Genomic DNA, 8,025 nt, shown 5'->3' with positions numbered 1-8,025 from the left:
TGTCCCCTATCTTCATGCACTCTATTGCTTCCTACCATTTGCAATTCATGTTCATCTGCATGCTTTAGCTTGCGGCTCCAGTGCTGCCGCCTGCAACAAAGAGCATGCAGCATGTGCATTTGCATTGGGTGGCAACACATAACCTTCTTGCCAGAGTGGGGTACAAAGACAGAGCGCCATGTCCCGCTTGTATAGTGTTGCCCTCACTGTTGCTGCAATCTGGCAGGTGGGTCTTGTAATTATTGTACACTGGTGCTGGACCACTGTCCTTGCCCTTTAGGACGCGCTCAATATGTGGCCTGGTAAGTCTTGCTGCCATTGTGTCTGCAATCACATAGAATGCTTGCCTCGAGAAGCACAGCCCAGAGCTTTGGCAAGAACAGCTGCAGCTGCTGCTCCTTCTGCTGTGCGCCTTGAAAACCTAAGTGAGCAATGCCTTTATGTGTTGTAGCATGCTGCACATGTGGTTATTAGACATGTTTGCCATTGCCTGGCGCAAGGTGTGGCGCATGCAGGACCTGCATGGCGCGTATGCGCTGTGGAGGTTCCTGCACAGCAAGCACATGACTGCTGCCTACCTCTCACACCTCCACACCACAAAGCACCTCAACACCTCAAACCCACACAGGTGCAGCAAGTGCAACATCTGCCACCACATCCACTGCTGTTCTGCCATTGATTCCAGGAGCACAGCCCCTGACACCTGGGAAGAGGCTGCAATGCAGGCCAATGCGGCAGCGCAATGGCACAGGAAGTGTTTTGCCAAGCAGCTCCACTGAAAACACGCCCTCCCAGCACAGACAGCTTCCAACTTCTGACAGCAGGACTGTGCACGCAGTGCTTTGTTGCACATATTGACGCCGCTGTACGCCTCAGAGAAATGCTTCACTCACTCAACAACCTCCAATCCTCCAACCAGATCCTTGGCCAACCATGCCTGCTCACTTGTCCTCCTCCTCTCACTCTCCCTCAATCTCCTTGTTTTTGTTGTCCTATGTCCTCTTTGCAGGCAAGTTGCAGCCCTCAGCAACACTCTCCTCCCCTTCTTCCTGCCCCCTCTCCTCAATGTCCTTGCTCTCCTTGTCTTCTTGGCTCTCTGCGCGCGTGTTCCTTCTAGCGCTGCAGGCAAGCATTGCCCCCTCTCCTCCCTCTTCCTCCTCTTCAATCTCCATGCCTTCCTTGCACTCTTGCCTTGCTGAGCGCAAGCAGGTGGTGGGCCTGTTGCTGGCAGCCTTGAGCAATGCACGCGCCCTGGCGTCCATTGCAAGGGACATGTTGCTGCTAAGGGCAAATTTGGCCGTCTTGGCACAGCCTTGGCGCAGGATTGCACCTGAACAGGTTAGCAGGCGCTCTGGCAGAGCTGCAGCTCACTCACACCCCCATTGCACAGGAGCTGGGCAAGCCAGGCATTCAGAGCCAGCTTGGCACTGGCAGGCACAAAGTCTGGAGAACACTGGCTGGGACAAGTGCTTCTGCAGGATGGCAAGCACATTGGCAGCAGGGAATTTGGGCAGGCTGCGGCAGAGGAATTGCTCTGCAGCTTGCGCCACACCCTTTGAGAGGAGAGAGACCCCATGAAGTAGCCCTGCTCCATCTGCACTGGATTGCGCTTTGTGAGTCTTATTCTCTGCATTTGCCTTAAATTCTGAAGTGGCAAGCGCAATGCTGCAGTAACTTGACTGTGGCCCTGAAGCATGTGGAGTAGCTTGCATGCCTAGGCAACATACATGTTTTGTGTGTGTACTTGCCTTTTGTCATCTCAAATCTTCCTCTTGATGTTGCCAAAGAGCATCTCTTTGCCACTTTGGACAACTTTGCAGTCTTCAGGCTCTGAACCATAGGCCTATGCAGCAATTGGTTGTCTGCAACCTGCGCCTCAGGCTGCCTGTGCTGTGCACTGCCAATGCAAATCTTGGTGGAGCCATGCTGGACCTCAACATCAATAAGTGTCTCCAGTACACTGCACTGCCAAGCTTCCTGTGTCTGTCCATTGCCACAGTACTGCAGTGGCACACAGTGTGCCATGCACCATGGCTCAGCAGTCTTGCACTGAGGTTGTTCCAATCCACACTGCCAGAGTGCAATGACAACAGTAAGTGGCCATTGGCCCTTCAAGAGCCAATGTGTGTGTCTTACTGGAATATATTGCACTTCTTCTTAGTGCTGGCATGCTGGCAGGTCAACCACTGAAGCCTGTGCCCTGCAGACCTGCTGCATCTATTCCCAGAACAGCAGGCAGCTAGCCTGTCTGATCAGTGTCCACACAGGCACTGCCCTTACACACTTCACAAGCTGTGGCTTTGTTCAGTAGCACTGAATTGATCATGTGATACATCTGAGCTAAGGCAGAGCTTAGCGCATTAACAACAACTGGCCAGCCTCTGCATTGCAGCAGGCAGGCTCTTCCTTGTTGTCTGCCTGAGGCAGAGCCTGGCTGCGGCCTGCGCCCATTGCAGTGCAGCAGAAAGGCTCCTCCTCGTTGTCTGTCTGAGACAGAGCCTTCAGCCAATGCAGGGCTGCAGTACAGTGAGGGCAGTGCATGCAGTAGATCAGACAGGGAGAGTCTCAGCTGCCTTATTCCCTCTAACACAGCTCCAGCTCCAGCTGTTGCTTTCCCATACACATGCACCCTTCTTGCCATCCTTTTGTCCCCTGGCCCCCCTTACCCCTGCTGTCCATCCTTCTTGTGTGCCTTTCCTGTCTATCTTGACCACCCAACACTCCTGCACTATGTTGATGCTTGCAGTGAAGGTCTCCCAGGTCTGCGCGCAAGTGCAGCACCAGCAAGGGGCGCTGTAAATCACAGTGGAGTTTCTCAAGCAGAACATGCAGCAGATCACCTGGGTGCACAAGCCAATCAAGCTGGAGGCACGTCTGTGCCTTGTCAAGGAGGGCTGGTGGTCCTCACCACGCCTGTGATGGCTTGCGGCCCCAAGCAAGGGTGAGCGCAAGCGCTCAAGTCTTACTGCGCAAGACCTTGCTCAGGTCACAGCGCCGCTGGCTGCCAGCATTGGCATTGTGCATCTGCCAGCGGTGGCCAAGGAACATGGCTGGCAGCACAGACCCTGGGCTGAGGAGCATGTAGAGACTTGTAGTGTGCAAGACCCTTCTGAGTCACAGTGCCTCTGGCTGCTGTCCAGCGCTGCTGACTACCTTGCTGGCCAAGCAGCATGCCCATGGCCAATACAGGGGGCAAAGCAGCATGCCAGCACCCAGCACCTGCCGCAGACAAGGTGTGAATGGCAACCTCATCACACCCAACCCGGCCTCCATCTACTCACTATCCATTGTCTTCCCCCACCCTCACCTTGCCAACTGCTCCAACATGCTGCCTGCCAGCACCTACAAGTCCTCCAAGTTCATTGAGCTTGCCCAGATGCTTGAATTCTTCTGCTTTACAAAGCGTGCAGACAAGTGGGTCAACACGCCTGACGTTGACCCTCCTCTGCTGCTGCTGGACAAGGCTGCAGCCTGCAGTGTGAGACAGGGCCACTGAGTCAGGCCAAGTCTACTCAGAAGGGGGACTATGCACAGTGGTATGAGAACCAAAGGCAAGAGCAGGAGGGAGAGGCAGGAGAGAAGGAGAAGGGGAGGCAGGACAGGGGAGAGGAGAAGGGATGATGATATGATGATTCTGGGGGGAGGGGATGTGAGACCGGGCCACTGAGGTAGGCCAAGTCTACTCAGAAGGGGGACTATGCACAGTGGTATGAGAACCAAAGGCAAGAGCAGGAGGGAGAGGCAGGAGAGAAGGAGAAGGGGAGGCAGGACAGGGGAGAGGAGAGGAGATGATGATCTGATGATTCTGGGGGGAGGGGAGGCTCTGGCGGGCCTCCTTATATAGACAAGAGGGGTGGCAAAGGTGGCCTGATCTTGCTGGTGGCAAGATGGTGTGATCCAGACTAGTGAGATGTGATCCAGGCTAGTGTGGCTAGTGTGGGAAGGTGTGAAAGGAGGAGGAGGCTAGTAGGGCCTAGCCCCATGCAGGAGTCAGGGTTTCCCATGGGAAACCCTGACCATGCATGACACGTGTCATGCATGTGGAGGAGGCTTGTGAAAGATGGTAGCAAGGCACTGGGACAGTGTTTGGCCAGTGGCAAGGCCTGAGGCAGCGGGCAGAGGGTGTGGGCAGAGGGCATGAGGCAGTGCAGGGGAAGTTGCCACCAGGGCTGTCTGCCCCTGATGTCTGCTGAATGTGACAGCCCATGGAGGGGTGTTACAGGGGAGGCTCTGGAGGGCCTCCTTTTATAGACAAGAGGGGGACATGAGGTGCCTATGGCAGAGCTATGGGAGAAGCAAAGAAGAAGGCCACAGATGTGGCCACAGCCACGGAAGGGGACACATCCACGGGCGGGGACACATCCACAGCAGGGGACACATCCACAGCAGGGGACACAGAAGAGAAGTGGAGGTGGAGGTGGCTTGGGCTGCTTGTTGTGTGGAGGCCCTGTAGTGTGCATGGCTTGCCGTGGGTGCTGCCAGCAAGGCTCAGAGGCGCTGTTGACTGTGCCTGTTGAATGTGACAGCCCATGAAGGGGTGTTACAGGTGGTGTAGATGAGGTGGAGCAAGTAAGATGGTTGGCTTTGGCAAAGAAGATGCTGTGAGTGAGATAGGCACGTCAAAGATTGCAGGCAACGGTTTTGACCTGCTGCAGCACATCCAGGCAGAGCGCAGCAAGGCGCAACATGAAGGTGATGAATCATCACCTTCACAAAGATGCATGCCACCTCTAGAGATGCCAGCAACATCCTGCTTGCAATGGACCAACAAGCACCAGAGGACCAGCAAGGCTGCAAATGGACCATGCTTGTAGCCACTAACTACAATGAACTCATCAGCTGGCTTTGCACTGCCAGGTCAGAGCAGAACAGGCGCTTGATCAACAGCCTGCAGCTCTCTCTTGAGGATGTGGAGCGCATCAAGCTTGACATTGGTGTGTGCATCCTCCTCTGTGTCTATCTGGCACTCCTGACCCTTGCGCAAACGCAAGCTCAAGGCCTTGATGTCCTCCTTGTCATTGTTATCCTCCCTTGCACGCTTCTCCTCCTTCAGAGGCCACCAGACAAGGTCTGCCTTGGTCCACTTGCCTGTGTAGGATGCAACAAGGGGCACCATATTTCCTTCTGCTGCTGTGGCTGCTGCAGAGGCATCATCTGCTGCTGCTTTCTGCGCTCTCTGCAGGTTGATCTGCGCTGTTCTAGCGCGCACATGCGCACGCGCAGCATGGAGATGGCCTGACAGGTACTGTTGCCCTTATGCTGCCTCTGAAGCAAGGCCAGATTGGCGTGGTCTCAATTGCACTTGCTTGAGCAGCAGCGGCCAGAAGACTGCATTTTCATCCCAGCTGGTGCACTGCACCAGGTCCACAACACATTGCTATGCATCAAGCTTGCTGCTAACATTGTGGCCCCTAGCCAGGGGTAATGCGCAATCTGTGAATATATCTGCAAATGTCTGCAAGGAGCAATGCAACCTGGAGCTGACAGGCATCTGGCTGCACCCCACACAGTCACTCTTCCACGTGTGGTGCTGCCAGCTAACCAACAGGAACACCATTGCTGGCATCGATGCAGACAATCTGTTCTGGCAAATGGGCCTTGGCAGGCCGCAGCAGCGTAGCTAGACTTGACTCTCAATTGACAACTGTGTCTGTGTGTGGCTGCAGCGCACTGCATGAGAGAGACCTGAGCGGCCCAGGCGCAGACAGCTTGCACAACCCTCAAGTATGGCGGGACAATGCACGTTGCACCGGTTGCCAGTGGCCTCTTGGGCCCAGAGATGCGCATCAAGCAAGACGCCGGCTCTTTGATGAGCCGCCTCACCAGCCTGCGCCTTGAGTGGCAGCTGTTTGCTCTTCTCAGTGTTGACAACGGCGTCAAGAGCGTTGCAGCCTGGCGTGCCTTGCGCGTCAGCCAAGATATGGAGCGCGTGCTCATTGCGCCAAGTGATGCTGCTTGGGTGGCCGTCTACGTGCTTGCCAAGCCAAGAAATGCTGCTGGCTGGCCGTCTACATGCTTGCTGTCAGCATGCTTGCTGTCAGCAATGCTCAGACCGCAATGCTCAATGCTCAACTGATTCAATTTGTCATCCAGCAAGGGGCTCAAAGCCAATCTCCTGCAGCTACTGGAAGCGGTGCAGGACGTGCTCTTGGGCATGGGCAACCGCAGCAGCTGCCCGCATGCCAGCGTGGTATGACATGCCTTTCATCTGCGCAACCCAGCAACCAAGACCCTTCCATGTCATGGACAGCAGCACCTGAGGAATGCCCGCAAGCGGCAGTGCCTCTTTCCAAAGCTTGTAGACAAACAGGCCATGCCCAACATAGAGGACAAGAGATCTGTGCAGGCCGTCCCCCTAGGGTTGTTCTAGTGCGGGACAAGCCCAGAACAAGTGAACATGATTTCTTCTGGCTGGCCAAAGAGCTTGGCTTTCAGCCCTTCCTTGAAGCGGTTGTGCTTGGTATTCTTGGGAGTGCAGCCTGCCCGCATGGAGAGGGCACTGCCCTTCCATGCCCCATGCACAGCATACAGCAAGACAAAACAGACAGCCAAGCCTGCGTCATTGGTGTTGCAATGGGGCTTGAGCCTCACGGTCTGTCTTGCCAAAGAGGAGGACTCAAGGTTTGGCCTTTTGATGACAAGAGACGCAAATGGGAGGAAGATGAACAATCCCTGCGCCACAAGTTAGCAAGCGTCTGCAGGGCGGGTTGGTGAGCAATGCTGGTCTTGCTTGTCTTGCTCCCCTTGCTTGTCTCCCTTGTCTCCCTTGTCTTACTTGTACTCACCTTCACAAGAGATGTCCTTGTTGAGCACCCACCTTGCTTGCTCTTTGTCTGGGCACCACGGTTCTGTGTACGTGCTGGCAAGCTCTGCCTTTGCGCGCCACACAGAGGGAAAGTGCAGGGCCAGCAGCACCAAGCAGCATTTGCGGACCAAACATACCTGCAGATGGCACTTCAGCCTAGCCAAGCGTTCTTGGTGTCTCAGAGACTCACATGCAGAGAACAGAGGAACTATGCCACTGCCAGCGCGTCCTTCTGCAGGCCAGCATTGGATTCAGGCAGGAGGGCGCCAGACCATCCGCCTATGCCGCGGAGGTTGAGATGTGCAACCTTCCACATCTCCTGGAGCCGCTGCTTGTTTGCAGCACGCTCTGCAGCAGAGGCTTGCGCCAGCCGCTGCGGTTCTGGATCTTTGAACATTGCCGCCAGCAGGACGTAGACATCCTTGGCAGTCCACGCTATGGCAGTCAGCCACAGCTTGTTGTAGAAGGACGCCATGCCCGCAGGACACCAGCCGGCGCTCAACACAAACGCCTGCAGCGTTGGCCTCAATGAGCTCTCCAGGCAGTTGCAAGCACGAGGAGACCTGTGGTCTGTCTGTTGATATTAGCATGCTGATTTGACCATCCAAAGGCCTGCAAGGCAAAGCAGCAGAGAATGTCAGCAAGGCATGGGGCTTTGTGCTGCATTGCACCAGACACATGTAGCAGCACTCCACCAAGGCAAATGGGAAGACAAGCATGAGCGCTGGTGAAGCAGATGACAAGGATTTGCATTGCAGAGTCCAGTGCACAAAGGACATTGTAGTAGATGTCCTTGTTGAGATTTGCAAAGAGGTCAGGTAGCAGATGCATGTGTTGCACTATTGCGTTTTGGTGCTGCTGGGACTGCCCAGATATAGGCACTGGTATTGTAGGCAGGCCATGGCTTTGAGGACAAGGCATCATTCTGCAGGAGCCTGCAGACCTTTGACCCGCCTTGCTTGTCCTTCTACAGCACAGCATGTAGCATGAAGTCTTGGCCAAGCAACAGAGCTGACTTGCCAGTGTTGCTTGTAATGTTGCTTGTCAAATAGACAGATGAGTGCAGCACTTCTCAAACCCAACTGCTTGTTGCTTGAAGCAGTTACTGCCAGCAACCTGATCTCAAGGAACAGACCAGTGGAGATGTTGATAGACTGATGAACAGCAAGGTGTGCTTGCATGCAAGCATGGTCATGCTTGAGGCAAATTTTGCGCAGCAG

The sequence above is a fragment of the Tilletiopsis washingtonensis genome (assembly GCF_003144115.1).
Source record: "Tilletiopsis washingtonensis strain MCA 4186 unplaced genomic scaffold FA09scaffold_19, whole genome shotgun sequence".
NCBI lineage: Eukaryota > Fungi > Basidiomycota > Exobasidiomycetes > Entylomatales > Tilletiopsis > Tilletiopsis washingtonensis.
Note: the sequence above shows the minus strand (reverse complement) of the source record.